The sequence below is a fragment of the Oncorhynchus kisutch genome, linkage group LG5 (assembly GCF_002021735.2).
Source record: "Oncorhynchus kisutch isolate 150728-3 linkage group LG5, Okis_V2, whole genome shotgun sequence".
In the NCBI taxonomy this organism is placed as follows: domain Eukaryota; kingdom Metazoa; phylum Chordata; class Actinopteri; order Salmoniformes; family Salmonidae; genus Oncorhynchus; species Oncorhynchus kisutch.
This window is the reverse complement of record NC_034178.2, coordinates 2,840,136-2,861,166: the sequence shown is the minus strand read 5'-3', so window position 1 is coordinate 2,861,166 and position 21,031 is coordinate 2,840,136. Positions and strand designations below refer to the sequence as shown.

Here is a 21,031-nt window from a genome sequence, read left to right as displayed (position 1 = left end):
CTGAGATAAGGGAGGAAAGGGTTCTGCAACCAGCTGTCTCTCTCCAATCTCCCAGAGGTCAGATTACATAAAAAGCCTTAATCTGGGTTTAAGAGCCAGGCCAGTGGTGCAGGTCTGCCACAGGGCCTGGGCAGGGACAGAAATAAACCCACTAAAACCAAGTGCAGGGGGGAGTGGTAGGCTGGCTGGGACCGTAGCACAATGGACTGCTGGAGCCAGGGGTTACCAGGGTTATTTGTGGTATTTTGGTGATGGACCTAGATGAGAGGATGTAACCACTCTGTGGTATTGTAATAAAAATACTGGTTTATATGGAGCTACCACTTCTGGTCTTTGTGAAGGCATACCTGGTGATGGAAATGCCTTCGAATTGGGTTGAGTATTAGAAGCATTCTTCAAAAGGCGGCATGCAGAAAACAAATCATATAGACTCCAATCGGGTCCACACCTCCTGAGAGCCGTCATGTGTGGCGGAAATGAGAATGTATTTTCTCTCGTGTGCCTGGTGGTGTGTTTGAATAGCTCTCCTACCATCCACCACCTTCTCCCTCATCCACTGCAGCACAATGGAATTAGGTCACAGACTCATGATTCATCCATGCCCCATCCATGCCTTCCAGTCAACTTGCTTTTTATTTCAACAGCTAGGCACCATTCTCAGACGGAACTCTATTTGAGACAGCGGCAGCATAAAAAAAAAGACATTTAAAATCCAAAATCCTGTTTTATCTTCAAATGTGCCTATTGTGTCCCTTGGTTGAATGATATTTAATTTAATCCCAAACCGTTCACATTTGAATCTGAGCGCAATCAGTTACGTATTAGAATCTATTAGTAGGGTATGCAATTCAGGACACAATACCACTGTATTCAAGAGTGAGGCAACAGAGTGAAGGTTAATAAATGCTTCCGACCGAACACTACATTATCAAAACCAATTGTCTGCATTTGACCAATAGTGTTTTCAAGTATATTTTCAGTGCCCTGCACAATGTATGTGTTGACCATTCTCAATCCTCTCTGTTAACAGAGTTATTACATCAACAAGTTGGAAATAAAGAAAATGGGAGATAGAGGGAGAAAGAGGTAGAGGGAGAGCGATAGAGAGAGAGAAAGAGGTAGAGAGAGTGATAGAGAAAGAGAGAGAAAGAGGTAGAGAGAGAGATGGAGATAGAGAGAGCGATATAGATAGAAAGAGGTATAGAGAGAGAGAAAGAGGTAGAGAAAGAGATGGAGATAGAGATAGAAAGAGGTAGAGAGAGAGAAAGTGGTAGAGAGAGAGCAGTATTTCTCGTGACATCTGATGTAGTTAGTAAGTGGGTCAGAGAGAGCTATGTTGAGCTGCAGAGCTGCTGGCCTCCTCCTCTATGGTGCTCTGCTATTGAATTAATCACGCTTTACGCTCGGGTGGACAACACCGCGCACAAAATGGCTCTTCCTTTCTTTCATCCCTCCCTTCGTCTGCTGCCCTGCCTGCCCTCAGCCCAGTGCAGAAAAGACAGCAGGCTGCAGCATCACTCCCGGAGAAGAAGCTTTACATCTGCCTGTCTTTCTTTTCATTCCTTGGCTCTTTAATGTAGAGCTAACAATGGAGGATGCCTCCTCTTATGTAGAACCACTGGACTGTGAGTGACCGAGAACACTTGACTAAATATGAAAAGATAGCTGTCTTCAGTATCTGAAGAGGGTGGGCAGGAGAGAGCTCTGAGTGAGTACAGTCACGGCCCCCTCCACTGAGACAGGTGAGACTTAAATAGAAGTGACGCCATCACTGATCACCTGAAATGATTCTGTCAGCAGTCAGGAAGGAAAGAAAGAAAAAAAGGAGAGAAAGATATTTGGGAGAATTGGGTGACATCACCCGGGAATGACAGACAGAGGCCGTCCAGATGCCTTGATTAGTGCTGGGCAAAAGAAAGGAACGCACTGACTGGAAGTGGATCAGCACTGCAGTCTTATCATGCACTGTAGAAATGAGCCAGCAATTTTCTCTGCAGTGTTGCCTCACCTTATCCGGCCTCAGCTCTGCCCTTTGCTGCTTCCGGTCAGCTGTGTGTGAGTTGGTGCATGTGCATGTGTGTACTGTATGCTTGCTCAAGCTTAGACCAAAGAGAACATGCAATCAGCATCTTTAAGATTTCCTTATTAGAGATTGGAGATTGTGTTGGAAAATGTGTTTTGTTTGAAAATCTCCATAAAGTCAGAGACTGATTATATGAAACATCAAGCCAAAGGCTCTTACAGCGCACGTGAGAAAAAGACTGAGATCTGGAGGAATGGGAAAATGGAGGACAGAACTTGCAGTATAATCTAGGCCAAAGTCCCGTCATCTGTTCCATTTTAATCCACCGAGCTAGAGATATGCTGCTATGATTTTGATATAAACCCTCCATAAGCATACACTTGTGAGCCAAAGCAGTAGAGAGAGGGAGACCACTAAACTGAGGGTGACTCAAGACGTTGGCTCTTCACAAGCAGTGCACCCCTCATTCATATACTCTGTATGTTTGCCTGCTCTGACTCTAATTGACCCTGATTCTACAAATGACCTTTGAGCTCAATCATAGTGTAATTAATAGAGCATGCGTTAACACACAAGCAAACTAGAAAAGGGAATACATATGTTACGGATGGCACACAAATCGTAGCTGTATTCTCTTTGGCTGGCCACGTTTGCTGGCAAAGATAAGAGATGAGTGACGCAGCATTGTAATCTGTTATGAGGAGCCAAGAGAAATGTCAGCCAGGGGATCCAGTCCATTCTACATACTGAACGCACTAAACAGACTTTTCATTAGGAAAATAGCTGCAGTGAACTACTCACTAAAAGCAAGTCAGCACCCTCAAATAGCACCGATATGCCGATTCAATCACCTCTCACCTCTAACCTTTTCGACGGCCTATGTTGAGCCTTAAGGATGTCCTATGTATCCTCAATACCATGAGGACGTCACAGAAGGAAACCCCATATGAAGAACTCCATCTACTTTCATGACGCAGGCAGAACCGTCTCCTGCATGACTGAGCCTGTCACTAAAATCATCATTCTACTTCTAATAGATTGGAATGCTGGATTCAAAATGCCCTGCTGTCAGTAAGTAAGGGCCACAGTGGACAGCAGAGAAGTACATGTTGATATTAAATATTCAAGTTGAACTTGTGTTGCTGTTGGAAAATAAAATAACCAAATATACTTGTTGTACCGAAGTGGCCAGAGACAGAATTGCACCCACCCAAGTTGTCAGATCTTCCTTTGAAAAAGAAACTCTTACATGGGGGACAATGAATATAGAATAGAATAGAATAGAATGTGTTGTAGATGCAGGACACTGAGATGTGAGCAGCAGCTCTGGTCTCATCTGACGCTAACTAGGCTTTTGTTGCCGTGTGATTGGGGGGGGAGAAGGGGGGAGGTGGGGTGTGGGCGTCCTCTCCTCTACCCGGCTGTGACAGTACACTCTAGAGCTGTCACTCTAGATCAGCCGCCCCCCTCGCTGAGACCTCAGCCTACATCACAGTCAAAACGGGGGCGACCACTCACTCCCTCTCACTGTGTAGTGCCCTCACCAGGCCAGGCGACACTGGAGAGAGGGATGGGGCATGGTTGGCCCCAAAAACACTTGTCACTGTCCCCTAATTAGAATCCAATCACAAAATGGGGTTGTAAAATGTGCCATTGCCTACGATGGGATAGAGAATGTAGACCCCGTTTTGCGTTGTAGCATACCATGTTGTACTGTGGCTGTGGTGGTAAAAGAAGAGCGTGCGGTCGGCCATCTTAGATTTCCCACAAATGTACATGAGATCACAGCTTGTCACTAAGTCAAGGCTCCGATGAATGAGCATGCATGGATTTACAGATCACAGTCATGTTAAATGGGTCGAGTGTAAACACATATCTTTTTTTTATACTTTTGAAATTCTATAATGTAATTTTTGATCGTAGTATTTTTACTTCCTTGATAGATTACAATGATATTTAGTTTTCTAAATTCCAATCCAAATATTCATTTGATCATTTCAACAACAAAAAATAGTGCCAGCCTTCGGTATTGTTATTTGAGATGTCTATTATGCAATATTTGAACAATTATGTGATCTTTTAAAACCTGTCCTAACCATTACGGAGGAAATGTACATTCCAACGATTTGGCGCTTCCTTAGTTCAATCCCACGGTTCACATGAATTAATGATAATGCCAAATGACACGCTGACTGTTCCTACAGACCAAGAACACCATCAAGGGAGCTAATTTGATAGTGAGGATGATTGGGATAATGGTCGTGAGGACTAGATACATCCATCTCATGGGCTATCAGGTTCTGTTACCATTCAGTGTGGACAAGGTCAGCGGAACCTATCGCAATAGAACGACGCCACTTCTGATCTGCAAAACATCACAATGTCATTAGAACCCACCTTAAAGGAACAATTAACTGATAATTCCATTAAACAATTAGCCCCAATGTATACGATCACAAGGGTGAGTCAATAGCAGGGAACATGGAGGGACCACAAGGGGTCCAACCAACCAACAAGCTAACCGGCGATTCTCAAGGGAATACAGAAATACTTTCACAGCACACACATGGGGTCGCAACACCCTTTGTATTTGCCTAATGAAGGACACACTAAGAGCAACGGCTAAAACAATGGAGTCAGATCGATGTCCACTGTATTACAAAACAAAGGGGTTTCAAATAACGATGGGAGTGAGATAATAAACTCGCAACATGTCAACGGCTGCTGTTCCCGCGCCACTTAACGATAACTCTACAGACATTCATTAATTATTGAAGACATTTCCCAACTCAACATTGGCCAATATCTCCTGCTGCCAGTTTAAAGCCAGGAGACTACCCATGAAGCCTTTTTTACACATGGTCTAACACTAGCCTACTGTACGTACATATGATACAGTCAATTGCACTATTTTACATTTCCACCATATATGTTTTTAAAAATAAATGCATATTTGAATAGTAACAATATGACCATTGGACTCATCAGAGGCCTTCCTCAAACCTGATCTAGAAGCTGAAAAATAGGCATTACCTTCGTGCAGCGTAAAACAGATGGCGACCACTTTCGACGTTTCGCAAAAGATTAAAAAAACACAGAATGAAAAGGATTTTTTCCCTCTCCCCTTTGCTATGCCCAGTCTGGATCGGGATATCTGATTGGTTGGAAAGGCCAAATCACATGGGCGAGACAGAGAACCCGTGACCCCTCTCTAAAAAAAAAGGACGAAATGAAACAGCCTTGCATCCTAGCCGAACAATTTGTGGCAGTGTGATACCCTGACTACACTGACGATGTTGTGGTCTACTGTAAATAGGCTGTATGATGAGGCGAGATGGGGTCACCATCCCCCCTCCCCGACCCCCAAACGGAACAAAGGGGGTGCCTAGTGAGGCACACTGGCATTGGGGCATGTCTAAGGAGGCGGGGTGTCAAAGTCTGCATAGCCACCCCCAGGCACTCGCCTGTCCTGTAGGTCAATTGTTCACCCACCAACCCACCAACTCACAAACCCACCAACCCACCAATCCACCAACTCACCAACCCACCAACCCACCAATCCACCAACCCACCAACCCACCAATCCACCAACCCACCAATCCACCAACTCACCAACCCACCAACTCACCAACCCACCGCCTTCTTCTCTTGCTGATCATGAACACAACACCCAAAGTATTTTCAGATACAACAACCGCCAAGGAACACCAGCACAAACCCACAGACCCCCAACGTCTGTGACAAGGGACTACCAGGGTTAGTGGTTGGTTTGTGGGTTGGGGTGGTGGTCTGTGTGCCCTGGAGGATGAGGCTGGTAGAGAGATGGCGATACAGAGGTCAAAGCCCAAACCCCACATCACATGTCTGTCGTAACATCCAGCCGCCCTCGAACCAACCTGGCTCCTCCCGGCTGGCTTTTAATCTGTGTGTGTGTGTGTGTGAGTGTTTGTGGAATTACAGGGAGCTTTAGAGGCATCCCGTCCAGATTATCCAATCCAGCTAAAATCCAACCCGGTGTCAGATGGACAGTTGTGCAGGGACCCCAGCAGCACAGACATAATGTAGGGTTTAGGGGGTGGAGGGTTTGAGGGGGGCGATGTGGGCGATGTGGGCGATGGGGGTACAGGCATTGGATTAGGGGCAACACAAACAATGAGGAGCGTGTCCCACCTAAATTTCAATTGTTCAGAGGGAAGCAAGAAGCATATCTCGGTTTAAATATGTCCTCTTAAACACTCAACATCTATCTATCCCCCCAAAAAACACCCGCCCTACCGCCCCGCCTGTCGATTGGCCCATGGGAGCATACCACAAATAGAGCATTAAATTTGCTCCACATTGAATCACAAGAGGCTGAGAGAGGCACAGTGTCACAGGGAATTTGCTTTATATTCAAATAACGCTGTTGGCTCTCCTTCAAAACCAAGAGTACATGATGGAAGCCCCACAGACACAGACTTGAACTTTACCATTTTTCCTCAAGTTATTAAGGCCTTGTCCCCATAGTTTAGACAGCGTCCTCTCCTTGTCTCCTTCCCTTAGGGCCCACTGGTCTGAAAGGACTTGATAGGTGAAAGTGATATTGTGGAACTGGGAAACCTGTCCCAGTCGTTGCACCTATCAGTGCTCATGAAGGAAAGGAAATAAGGAAGGAAATACATTTGAGAGTATTGGGACGTGGCCAATGTATTCCTCCATATCCCAAGGCAGACACAGTGCATGTTTTACTATAAACATATACAAACCCCGATAGCAACCACACATACTAATTATGCGCTTGAGATGGCAAGGATATTTACATCTGAAGTCCATGCAAAAGGTCCAGAGTGAGTCTTATAGAAGGCCTCTTTACCTAGTAGTATTCATATGGTCAGGCAGTATACAATATCTTACCGGTTCAGATGAAGGGAAAGTTCCAGAGGAGGAGATGGAGGTTCAGTTTGGGATCAGACAAACATGGAGGACAACGGACACTCTGAGGTATGGGCTGGCTGGCCTGCTTCTATATGTAAACTTTCCCTCATAGCCTCCAGCAAGGTGACCAGCTCAGCCCAGCCCAACCCAGACTAGCCCTCGGTGGGAGAAGCACCCTCCCCATAGCCACCCCAGTCCCCTGTCAGGAACAGGCAGGCCTGATGGAGGCAGAAGGGCGTGAAGGAGAGAGGGAGCGAGGGAGAGAGGGATCAGGAGGAACAGTCGATCCCGCCAGTGATTGTTGACGTGGTGACTGAAGGAGGCGGGGCTGAGGTACCAAATAATGAGTGTTGTGTGAGTGTGTCTATGTGTGTGTGTGGGGGGGGGGGGGGGGGGGACATTTTGGGGAGGTGATTATCTAAGCACTTCCCCTGACCCAATGAACATTTTATATCAATACTCCATACTTTTTATACAACCAACTGACGTATCCTGGGCTGCAGGATTTAACAAGTTTAACAAGGGCCCAGTATTTCTAAAGTTATCTATATGGATTTCGCCTATTAGATAGGATTAAATGCATCGAAATAGAATGAATAGGACAGACGTATCACTGACTTGAATGGGGACTCCCGCTCTATTCATTCTATTTCTTGGCATTTTATATTTCTGGGCATCGCTTTTGAAAAACTGGGCCCTGATATCCGGTATTGATCATAGAATAGAGTCGTGTAATCTTTGACCATCTTTTCATCCCAATGACCAGCATTATACACCCGTGGGGATAAGAGTGCACGGCACTTCTTTCTGTTTCAGGCAAAACAACAGACCTCCTCTGCCGGGCAGCTTCCTCTCCCCTCCCCTTCTAAAAACCTCCCTTCCCCTCTGTGCCCCCACAGCCCCATAATCCACACCAACAATCCCAGCCCCTAATGGAAAATATGGCCTGACCCTCTCCACTGATGTGGTCAATGCAGCCAGTAATGGGTCCACATTGCCTTGCAGCTAAAACCAATAATGAATGGGGTGAAATGGAACTTTAACCGTGTTGGTCTGTCTCTTGTGTCACGTGTCGTACGTGGTCTTCCTTTAGTAATGCCAGCGTCCGTATATACAGAGGAATAGTCCTTTCAACTTCTAATCAAACGCAACATTCACTGACGCTATTCACCTTCTCAACAGATTGGTGTTTTTGAGACATAATTTCTCAATGCGCGATTTGTAGATTTGTCAGTGTTCTATAAGACATTATAAACCGGGTGGTTCAAGCCCTGAATGCTGATTGGCTGACAGCCGTGGTATATCAGACCGTATACCACTGGTATGATAAAACATTTATTTTTAATGCTCTAATTACATTGGTAACCAGTAGCAATAAGCAATAAGGCACCTCAGGGGTTTGTGGTAAATGGCCAATATACCACGGCTAAGGGCTGTATCCAGGCACGCCGCACTGCGTTGTGCATAAGACCAACCCTTAGATGTGATATATTGACTATATACCACACACCCCTTGGGTGTAATTGCTTAAATAACATATCCTATGCAGTACACGTTACACTAATCCAATCAAATGACCACATTAATGGAAATCCATCCATGGTTAGAATTAGTGATGATATCAGACATGTGGGTTAAACGGTTTAGTGCTATGTGATGACATCAGACATGTAGGTCAGGACAGAGACTATAACCAGCCAAAGTACAGCACCACCATGAATACAGGACAACAGGACAGATATTATAACCAGCCAGAGTACTGCATCACCATGGATATAGGACAGAGATTATAACCAGCCAGAGTACTGCACCACCATGGATACAGGACAGAGACTATAACCAGCCAGAGTACTGCATCACCATGGATATAGGACAGAGACTATAACCAGCCAGAGTACTGCACCACCATGGATACAGGACAGAGATTATAACCAACCAGAGTACTGCACCACCATGGATATAGGACAGAGTACTGCACCACCATGGATATAGGACAGAGATTATAACCAGCCACAGTACTGCATCACCATGGATATAGGACAGAGACTATAACCAGCCACAGTACTGCACCACCATGGATATAGGACAGAGATTATAACCAACCAGAGTACTGCACCACCATGGATATAGGACAGAGTACTGCACCACCATGGATATAGGACAGAGATTATAACCAGCCACAGTACTGCACCACCATGGATATAGGACAGAGTACTGCACCACCATGGATATAGGACAGAGATTATAACCAGCCACAGTACTGCATCACCATGGATACAGGACAGAGATTATAACCACCCAGAATACTGCACCACCATGGATATAGGACAGAGACTATAACCAGCCAGAGTACTGCAACACCATGGATACAGGACAGAGATTATAACCAGCCAGAGTACTGCATCACCATGGATATAGGACAGAGACTATAACCAGCCAGAGTACTGCATCACCATGGATATAGGACAGAGATTATAACCAGCCAGAGTACTGCACCACCATGGATATAGGACAGAGATTATAACCAACCAGAGTACTGCACCACCATGGATATAGGACAGAGATTATAACCAGCCAGAGTACTGCATCACCATGGATATAGGACAGAGACTATAGCCAGCCACAGTACTGCACCACCATGGATATAGGACAGAGATTATAACCAGCCAGAGTACTGTGGGGTGCAGCTAGTGGAAGCGCTAGTGGTACTCTGTAATATCTGTCTCTTCCATTAAGGATCTGCAGAGGGCACAGAAGAGAGAGGGGACTTTGTCTCCCTTTGTGTTTAGATGGATAAAGCTACATGTACCATGCTCTAGGGTCTCTCTCTGTGTGTTCTACTCTCTCCTTTCCCTCCTCTCTCTCTTTTTTCTCCTCCCTCTCTCTCTTCGACTGTGTTCTCGTAGGGTATCTGAAGCATACATCACTTGTTTTGAGATGATTAATGACTGTGTACATTTTGCTGGTAGTTGAGAGAGATGTGTGTATGTGTGCCTGTTTATACCTGCGCTGTTGATGCAGGGGTCAATGGAAACACTTTGTCTAATACTGCCGACACATTAGTGTGATATAAATTGAACTTGACCACGTCAGTTGAACTGGCACCCGGAGCATCTCACCCACATGTACAGAGGGAGGTTGCATGTTCTCAGCCGTAGGTCTTCAATCTCATAGCTTGGTGACCGGGATGACTATACAAACACTGTAGAATACATCACAGAAGGGCCCAAGTAAGAGGCTTCTAATCATACTGTACATATCCCCATTCACCACACACTTGTGTGGCACAGTGAGCACTTAAAGCTTGGAGACTGGGACACATGTTTATCCCTGACAAGTAGGCTACAGACCACACACACAGACACCAAATGCACAAGAAATGACACACAAATGCCTGCACTTGCACACTCCTGCACTGACTGGCTGTAAGCTAAAGCTGCCAGTGTGGCAGAGCCAGTTGCGGTGACAAAGGACACAAGTTACCCTGGGTGTCAGAGGGAGAGTGGCCTTAGCCCCAAGTGTGTGTGTGTGTGTGTGTGTGTGTGTGTGTGTGTGTGTGTGTGTGTGTGTGTGTGTGTGTGTGTGTGTGTGTGTGTGTGTGTGTGTGTGTGTGTGTGTGTGTGTGTGTGTGTGTGTGTGTGTGTGTGTGCGTGCGTGCGTGTTGACAGTGGCACAACAAACAGACAGAGGCGAGATGCAAAGAAAGTCACCAGACCCTCAGAGATGGCCCTTTGCAACCCTGGCACTACACATTAAACTCTGCAACAGCTTGGGTATAGGCCTTGGGTATAGGCCTTGGGTGTAGGCTTTGGGTATAGGCCTTGGGTATAGGCCTTGGGTATAGGCCTTGGGTATAGGCCTTGGGTATATGCCTTGGGTATAGGCCTTGGGTATAGGCCTATGGACTGCACTGGACATCTTTAGTTAAGCATAGACTTAATGTGCTTTTAATAGAAAAAAACTAAAGAGGAGTGGGCAGGGCAGGGGAGGGAGGGCAGGGGAGGGAGGGCAGGGGAGGGAGGGCAGGGCAGGGGAGGGAGGGCAGGGGAGGGAGGGCAGGGCAGGGGAGGGAGGGCAGGGGAGGGAGGGCAGGGCAGGGGAGGGAGGGCAGGGGAGGGAGGGCAGGGCAGGGGAGGGAGGGCAGGGGAGGGAGGGCAGGGCAGGGGAGGGAGGGCAGGGGAGGGAGGGCAGGGGAGGGAGGGCAGGGCAGGGAGGGCAGGGCAGGGGAGGGGTAGGGAGGGACTTACCACAGACAAGCTGGACCACTGGGATCAGGACATGGGCAGTGGTTGTGTTTGGAGGAGGGGGAGCTAGGTGGCTGACAGACTGGTTCAGATCATCAGCTCCAGCAGGACCAGCATCAACCCATTCTAGAGAGAGGAGGAAAACATAAGAACCATTAAGAATACATACATACAACTGTTACCACTTTTTAAAAATTCCAGATATATTTGAATATATATGACTGAAACGCTGTATTGTGAAATAGAGCATACTGTAAAATAAATCATTTCAGTCCACATGAAAAAATGCTTCAGTTTACTAGAGAGTACTACAGTACTTACTATATAATTTTGTAGTAAACTCTAGTATACTGTAGAATACTATACTACACACTGAAGTTTGCCTCGATCATGTGTAGTATTACTATATCATTTTGTAGTACATCGTAGAATACAATAGTAAATACTACAGTATACTATAGTCAGCAAAATCCCTACAGTAAATACTACAGTAATGTCTGCAAAAACAGTTTTTAAACTATAGAAATACTACAGTAATTAATTTGCACACAGTATAACCTGCCCATTCCCCTCCCCATATCTCAATTTGTGCAAACCATAAGTAAGAAACCTACATGCCAAGAATAGACCATATATAGTGTTTCTTACAGGTTATGGAAAAGAGCAGAAGTGATGAACTATCCATTCAGAACCACTCCTACCTACCTACAGGTTATGGAAAAGAGCAGAAGTGATGAACTATCCATTCAGAACCACTCCTACCTACCTACAGGTTATGGAAAAGAGCAGAAGTGATGAACTATCCATTCAGAACCACTCCTACCTACCTACAGGTTATGGAAAAGAGCAGAAGTGATGAACTATCCATTCAGAACCAATCCTACCTACCTACAGGTTATGGAAAAGAGCAGAAGTGATGAACTATCCATTCAGAACCACTCCTACCTACCTACAGGTTATGGAAAAGAGCAGAAGTGATGAACTATCCATTCAGAACCAATCCTACCTACCTACAGGTTATGGAAAAGAGCAGAAGTGATGAACTATCCATTCAGAACCACTCCTACCTACCTACAGGTTATGGAAAAGAGCAGAAGTGATGAACTATCCATTCAGAACCACTCCTACCTACCTACAGGTTATGGAAAAGAGCAGAAGTGATGAACTATCCATTCAGAACCACTCCTACCTACCTACAGGTTATGGAAAAGAGCAGAAGTGATGAACTATCCATTCAGAACCACTCCTACCTACCTACAGGTTATGGAAAAGAGCAGAAGTGATGAACTATCCATTCAGAACCACTGCTACCTACCTACAGGTTATGGAAAAGAGCAGAAGTGATGAACTATCCATTCAGAACCACTCCTACCTACCTACAAGTTATGGAAAAGAGCAGAAGTGATGAACTATCCATTCAGAACCACTCCTACCTACCTACAGGTTATGGAAAAGAGCAGAAGTGATGAACTATCCATTCAGAACCACTCCTACCTACCTACAGGTTATGGAAAAGAGCAGAAGTGATGAACTATCCATTCAGAACCACTCCTACCTACCTACAGGTTATGGAACATCTAATCTTTGAGTATTTCTCCAGTAGGTGAAAGCCTCCACTTCTAGGTCAAAGATAATAAAACTGGGGCCTGGCATTTCTAACATATTGGCCCATATTTTTCCTTGAGGCCCGCATGAAGGCCCATTTTTTTTTCTTGAGGCCCCACAACGGCCCATTTTATTCCTTGAGGCCCCCCTATATTATTCAGATAAAGATAATTTTGCACAACAAACCCAAGTTAGACAGGCCCAATGGGCTAAAACTGGACCAGCCCATCTGGCATTTGCCCGAAATGCCAGATGGTCAGTCCACCCCTGGCTAAAAGGCAGAACAAACACCATACAGTATGTGGACCTACACCATTAGTGTATGCTTAAATGGCTTTCATCATTAGTAAACTCAACAAAAACTCAAATTAGTAGCATTCCCTTCTGCTGCAGCTGAAAATAACAGCCTCCTTATATTGTGTGAAAAAGTGTATGCGTGTGTGTGTGCGTGTGTGTGTGTTGATTATCAGCCTAATGAGTAATGTCAGAAGATCATGCTGTTCTTACCGAAGAGGGGTCCATGTCATGGGACCCTGTCTTATCCCACATTCCAGAATAACATGGAAGATTCCACCTCTCTACTTCTGATCCACCCGGAGACTAGAGAAAGAGTCAAACATTTGCAGGCAGGGGTTAAATGTGAGTTTTGATTGAACATTGATTATCTCAATCAACCGCTTTTCCATGATTATTTCTCATTTCCCCTATTGGACCCCCTGTTGGACCCCCTATTGGACCCCCTATTGGACCCCCTGTTGCCGCTGAAACGCTTTAGATAGAATTGACCATAATATAGATGATGACATTGTCTCTAGATCTTGATTAGATAGTCGACTAGACAGTGGGAGGTCAGCGGATGTCGTCAACATCAATGGCACATAACGCAATGATAACCTGCCTCTCTGAGGGTGGTTTAGGACAAGTCATATGTGTTCAATGTGCTTGGCCTGCCAGAGGAAACTAGTCATTTTACCGCTGTGGCTGCTGTTTCTACAGGATAACAGTGCCCTCTGTTGGTCGCTGTGTTCAAATACAACTCACGGTTGGACAGGACAGAAATGCTCTGAATGCAATATGCTATTACATCAGAACGCTTCTTAGCAAAGCCTACCACGATGAATCAGACTGTTTCATATTTTATGACTTCTAAAAGGAAGTCCTGTGCTGTCTTCTGCCCCTTCCCACTTTCACCACCTTAAAGGGGCAATCTGCAGTTGCTACATACAGTTGAAGTCAGAAGTTTACATACACTTAGGTTGGAGTCATTAAAACTTGTTTTTCAACCACTCCAAAAGCGTTTTTTGTTAACGAACTATAGTTTTGGCAAGTCGGTTAGGACATCTACTTTGTGCATGACACAAGTAATTTTTACAGACAGATTATTTCACTTATAATTCACTGTATCACAATTCCAGTGGGTCAGAAGTTTACATACACTAAGTTGACTGTGCCTTTAAACAGCTTAAAAAAGTCCAGAAAATTATGTCATGGCATTAGAAGCTTCTGATAGGCCAATGGACATAATTTGAGTCAATTGGAGGTGTACCTGTGGATGTATTTCAAGGCCTACCTTCAAACTCAGTGCCTCTTTGCTTGAAATCATGGGAAAATCAAAAGAAATTAGCCAAGAAAAATAATTGTAGACCTCCACAAGTCTGGTTCATCCTTGGGAGAAATTTGCAAATGACTGAAGGTACCACGTTCATCTGTACAAACAATAGTACACAAGTATAAACACCATGGGACCACGCAGCTGTCATACCGCTCAGGAAGGAGACACGTTCTGTCTCCTAGAGATGAACGTACTTTGGTGCGAAAAGTGAAAATCAATCCCAGAACAACAGCAAAGGACCTTGTGGAGATGCTGGAGGAAAACGGTACAAAAGTATCTATATCCACAGTAAAACGAGTCCTATATTGACATAACCTGAAAGGCTGCTCAGCAAGGAAGAGGCCACTTCTCCAAAACCTCCATAAAAAAGCCAGACTACGGTTTCCAACTGCACATGGGGACAAAGATCATACTTTTTGGAGAAATGTCTTCTGGTCTGATGAAACAAAAATAGAACTGTTTGGTCATAATGACCATCACCATAATGACCACCACCAAAAAGGGGGACGCTTGCAAGACGAAGGACACCATCCCAACCGTGAAGCACGGGGGTGGCAGCATCATGTTGTGGGGGTGCTTTGCTGCGGGAGGGACTGGTGCACTTCACAAAATAGATGGGATCATGAGGAAAGAAAATGATGTGGATATATTGAAGCAACATCTCAAGACATCAGTCAGGAAGTTAAAGCTTGGTCGCAAATGGGTCTTCCAAATGGACAATGACCCCAAGCATACTTCCAAAGTTGTGGCAAAATGGCTTAAGGCCAACAAAGTCATGGTATTAGAGTAGCCATCACAAAGCCCTGACCTCAATCCCATAGAAAATGTGTGGGCAGAACTGAAAAAGCGTGTGCGAGCAAGGATGCCTACAAACCTGACTCAGTTACACCAGCTCTGTCAGGAGGAATGGGCCAAAATTCACCAAACCTGTTGTGGGAAGCTTGTGGAAGACTACCCGACACTTTGACCCAAGTTAAACAATTTATAGGCAATGCTACCAAATACTAATTGAGTGTTCTGACCCACTGGGAATGTGATGAAATAAATCTAATCTGAAATAATCATTCTCTCTTCTATTATTCTGACATTTCACATTCTTAAAATAAAGTGGTGATCCTAACTGACCTTTTACTAGGATTAAATGTCAGGAAGTGTGAAAAACTGAGTTTAAATGTATTTGGCTAAGGTGTATGTAAACTTCCGACTTCAACTGTACATTTTTGGACATATGGACGTATGATATGTACCCATTGATTCTTGAATAACATAACTTATGAGCTTAGTTCAACTACCGTACTCCATCAGAACCACAAAATATAAACTTGTTTTAACTTCAATGTTTGTAAACATTGTACTTGTAAACAAACAGTGCATGCTTAAAACTATAATGTTGATATCTTGGTTGGTCGATCCTTGCATCTATATCTCTGTCTATGAATTTGAAAGTGGTAACATTTCTCCAGGCACGTCCCTCAGCCTTTTACCAAACATAAGTGGGGGAAAACGCTTTATTTTTTCAACTGTGGATTGCCCCTTTAAAGTAATCATCTACCTCTTTATTTCCTCCCTCCATTTTCTCCCTCTTTCAACCTCTTGCTGAGAGAAATATCCCTGCTCTCTAATTGTACGTTGCTTTGACATCAACACCGTAAAGGCCACTAGTAAGAGTATGTTAGTGATGAAAAAAACCATGTTGGTTTAAGTACTGAAATAATGGCCGTTAGTACATGTAACTTTACCCTGTTAACCACACAGTCATAAGGGCTGCAGTATAACATGAGCCTGTTTAACCTCCAGGGCTTTCTGACAACAACAGTCACAAGGGCTGCGGTATCAACCAAAATGCAATGCTTTGAAATGAGACTGAATTCCATAAGACAAAATAGTGTGTATAACATGATTTCCATGTCAGTCTGAGGCGAATGCCCTGTTCCGGTCTACTCAGCTAATTCTATAATACAGGCAGAAATACAACAGCTCAAAGAGAGTACTGAGATGTCTGCCTTCGTCTCTGATCCTCTTCTACATCTATAGGTGTCTATAGTTAATATATACTGCAGCTAACCTGGAAGTGCAGATGGTTTGCACATGGTTGTTTCAACAACAACTTTGCCATGTGCGTGTCAACCGAGACGGCCAGACAATCCATTCTCTCCAGAAATGCTTGTGTACCAAACAGGGACAGACAAGGCTTGCATAGACACATGACAAAACAGCATCACGTATTAGATGAAGACAAATTATATTTTACACATCCTCGTCCCCTGAGTATTCTGTGCTTCGTACTCATCTTTACCCCCTCCTTCCCAAAGAGAGAGCGATCAGGGAGAGTGGCTCGGCTTACTGTAAGAAGCTGCAGTGACAATCATCAGTTGCTCCGTGTGCTGCACCTGCAGACGCTTAAGAGGAAATGTGTCTAAAGGAAACAGTGAGCCATCTATAATCCTCCCGGCAACATCATAAAACTGACTAATGGTTGTCAAACCAGGTTATGGAGGGAAGGAGAGAGAGAGAGAGAGAGAGAGAGAGAGAGAGAGAGAGAGAGAGAGAGAGAGAGAGAGAGAGAAGGAGAGATTGTTTTTCTCTGAGACAAATATATCTCTATTTCCCAGGCCATAACTCTCCTCTGTGTGGCCAGTGAACAGAGAGAGGACTCAGGTTTCTCTCTTAGGCCGGAGTATCACTTACACTACATCCTGTTATGAGTTATGGTGCAAAGGGGTGCAGGAGGAATAGAATACAACCTAATGAGCCTATGGAACACAGAGGTGTGGTAATGAGAAGCTATTGTATCATCCCTAACGTCCATCAATGGGTAAGTAAAGTCCTTCCTTCCTTATTGTTGACAGGACAATAGACATTTACACTAGAAGGTGCTAGCACGCACACGCACAAACACTTACACGTCAAATCTGTCAAAATGTCCTCCAAATTCCATACGGCTGCGTTTTCTGTTCCATTTGGGGCCCTGAGTTCTATAAGCCATCATCATCAGTTTTCCTCCTTACACCTGATAAAAACAGCTCATGTCAGCTCCTTGCTGCAGAGCCATATGGGAGTAAATGGAACTGCCAAAACCCTGAGGCATGTACACAGCAGGTATGTTTCAGAGCTACAGTACTATGGATGCATAGAGCAGATACGGAACATGGATTACAACATGATACGGCTCCACTGCAAACACCTGCATAAATCAGAGTTATTATGATAATTGAACTATTCTTATGATTTCAATAAATGTCACATTATTGAGCTGCATTTCCCACACTCGTTAAAAAAACATGAATCCATCCTATTGAGAGGTTGACAATGGAACAATAAGACATAGTACTGCCTGAATGGCAGGTTCTGGATCTTGAATGTCTGTTGAACTCTGCTGTCCTACTGTACAGACAGAGGGTTACTGAGAAGTCAAGGATACAACGTTAACAGCACTATTGGCGAACCGTTTCGTCTCTCGACTTTTCAAGCCATAGACACCGCATGCTTGTGTTCTTACTCCAAACAACAGTCGTTGGATTGTTAACAAAGACGTGTGAAGCTTGTAAGGGGAAAAAATGTCAACATTTATTTAACTCTGTTTGTTTCTAGTACAAGTAGCTATGCATCTAATAAAACAAGATGCCATGAGAATATTTGTATAATCACCACCAGTTGATATATGTTTGAAATTAGTCAAGATGACCCCAACAAACCGGTATCACATGCAGGTCACAGTAGTTACAATGTACCGGTTCTAACTGGCTAGTAAAAGCACAGTCGTATGTCTACAGAACAATATTTATTTGAGGGACTACATCAACACACTCAGCCCTCCCCCTAACTAGATTCAAAACAGGAAGTCCAATCAGACAGCCAGCAGAGCACATCCTGTCCATCCTCAGTACCAGTCAGCATGCTTTCCCTCTAAACCCTGTTTACAGAAGGGAATGCAGTGAGGCCATGGCTTTGATTCAATTTAGCAGGTAATTACACTATCTGGTAAGGCAATTATCCTGTGTGCAACATAATTCCATTTGCTAGCTAATGGTGCTCCCACAACCTCCGCAGTACAGGAGACAATGCATTTCTAAGAGCGGAAGTAGGGATACTGTTTTGTACCTACTGTTGGAGCATCTGTGGCTAATAAGGTCAAACGCCTATGACAACAACAGCCTAAAAGAACAACAAAACACGGGTCAGCCTGGTACAAACAACCACCACTGCACCCAAGCATGAATTTACTTTTTATTTTAAACTTTCAAATGAGGTGAGACTGCCATGCCCAGAGAGCAGGATACCCATGTTTCAAAGACCAAAAAAGAGGAGAGAGATAAGGGACCTCTTTTAGACTGAGCTTAGTCTGGGTAGATGAAATCCATGTGGCCTTGCTGGCTGATTTTAATCCCCTGCTTCTTCCTCTCCCTCCCTGCCTCCCTCTGAGCAGACTCACCAGAGCCATGGTCTGCATGGAGGAAGAAGGGCCAGGCAAGCAGGCGTCTTTGAACAGCAGCCAAGGAGGAAAAAGGGAAGAAAGCTTCTCAGGATCACTGGCTGTATGCAATGCCAACTGTCTTGAATATCTCTGACCTGACAGCACTTGATTAGAAAACTGCAATATGGTGTAAACTTATCCAGGGTTGTAATTCATCAGACGTCTGAAATTAGAGGAAGCTAGATAAAGTCCCGTTCTGAATAGGAAAGAGTGGTGCTTACCTTGACCTGGGAGAGGGAGGGATGGACAGATGAGGAGTCACAGGGATGGAGAGTAGAGGGTCCAGGCAGGTAAGGGGTCTGGGTAGGTCCCAATGGGGTAGTCCAGGAGAGGGAACGAGAGAGGAGTAGAGAGGAGAGGAAGGACAGGGAACAGGGAGACAGGGAGGTGAAACGTAAACGCTACTCTCTCCCTTTCTCTCTCTCACACACACACCCAAACACACACTCACACAGCCTACAGACAGGAACTAACACAAGCAGTTACTCCCAGGATGGGAGAGAGAGTGTCTTACCCATCCACATACACTCAAACACTGAGAACAAGAGTAAGACCCAGCCCAATCTCTCCGACTGGCCCAATGGGAGGCAGCTGTAAAACTGCATGACCAATGAGAGACGTTGAAGGCAGGGCAAATAGGTGCAATGACTCATCCGGCCAATCAGAGAAATTGCCTTTGGACTCTTAGAACCTCCCTCTCTCTTAATGACAGATTTAGGAAGGTGCACTTAGCCTGTGTGAGTGATTTAAGATCCTGACCTGGGACACATTAGAGTGATTAGATTTTGATTCACCTAGACCAGTGTGATAACACAATAGGCAGCATTCTTCCCTACAACACTAGTTGAGATCCAGTCAGGTGCTGTACTGCATGCTACAGTCATTCTCATGTACGGCTACCCTCTTAAAGGAGGTTATGCATGACATGTTGCATTATTTCTGAAAACGGAACACACGCAGTCGTGCACACACAGACACACACACAGGAATGCATGCATACACACGTACAGAGTTGATTGTTAAAGAGGGAGGAGAGGTGGAACCTCTGATTCAGCAGTATTTCAGCCCTCTAATAAAACACAGCTGACAGGCTGTGCTGTAGAGGATGTACCTCCTCTATACTGGACAGGAGATGGCTATAAAAGATTCATAGAAAATGGGAGGGGAAAGATGGGCAGGGTTTACCAGCTGCGATGAAATTACTATTGGTCGCTGTGAATAATATACAGGATATTGCCACAGTCAAACCAAGGTAACAGTAAAATGTTGTGGAAATGATGTCCTAAGACTTATTTCCCTCTCTGTCCGATTCCTTATAACCACTGATCTGAAAGAGATGGATAGTTCCTAGTTGAAAGCACAGAATACATTCATGGGTGAAAGTGATACAGCAGAATGGCCGCCACCATATACATGCATGTTATCCTTTCACATTAGGGTCTGGTTCTCAAAGGAGGTGACACAGAAGGAAGTGCTTTGTCTGGGAAACAGCACTAGACGCAGACGGGTCTTGGTTAGAAAAGGAAAGGTTGGATGGATCCAGAATTTGCAGTGAGGCCTTCCTCACAGCTATGGCTGTGATGTCCATGAAATCAAGGCACACTGTTGGACTGCCTTGGGATAACTGCATGACAACCAAATCCCCAGATATGTGTTTATGGGTTCTGATGACTGGCTAAATCACATAACATTTAAAGTGCTGTGACAATGGACTGATTCTCTCCATGTAGCCTGAGACAGTTTTTTTAAACTTAAAACCAACCACATGATAATCAAATTGGTCATGCCATACTTGGAGAACTATTTATACGAGTAGTAAATATGTTATAAATACTCTACCAAATCCCATAAAAGAACCCAGTTTGAAAAATAAGTAGGCAAATGCACAATAGGATTACGTAACATGCGCACTGGATAGTCAGTCACCACTCCATTGCTATGCCCTCATTTATAGCACCAAAGGTCAAACTCAGATTGCAAATGTTTGCTGAAGTTTGTTTATGATGTTGCAGGCGTTTTCAAGCATATTCATACTGCTAGACGTATTCCAAATCTGTATATAAAAGCTCACACGTGACGCGAAAAGAAAGTTTACAAACATTCTCATACGTTTTCTCCTCATACTATAACAACATTTCTTTATTCAGTTACATTGTAAC

General features: G+C 44.5%; 1 protein-coding gene across 30 annotated transcripts in view; it reads right to left on the bottom strand.

The window, feature by feature from the left end:
- LOC109879361 (poly(rC)-binding protein 3) overlaps nucleotides 1-19,404 on the bottom strand; it is a 31,288-nt gene extending 11,884 nt beyond the window's left edge. For 10 of the 30 annotated variants that reach the window (XR_004209922.1, XM_031824035.1, XM_031824039.1 and 7 more), the window contains exons 1-3: nucleotides 19,094-19,338; nucleotides 13,294-13,386; nucleotides 11,185-11,307 (exon numbers count right to left, since the gene is read on the bottom strand). The gene's annotated coding sequence lies outside the window, so the exon portion shown is untranslated. Of the gene's footprint in view, nucleotides 1-5,056; nucleotides 5,166-11,184; nucleotides 11,308-13,293; nucleotides 13,387-18,830; nucleotides 18,878-19,093 lie in introns of those variants that run through there. The other 20 variants (XM_031824040.1, XM_031824051.1, XM_031824052.1 and 17 more) reach the window with 11 other exon arrangements.
- Between the last annotated feature and the right edge of the window lie 1,627 nt (nucleotides 19,405-21,031).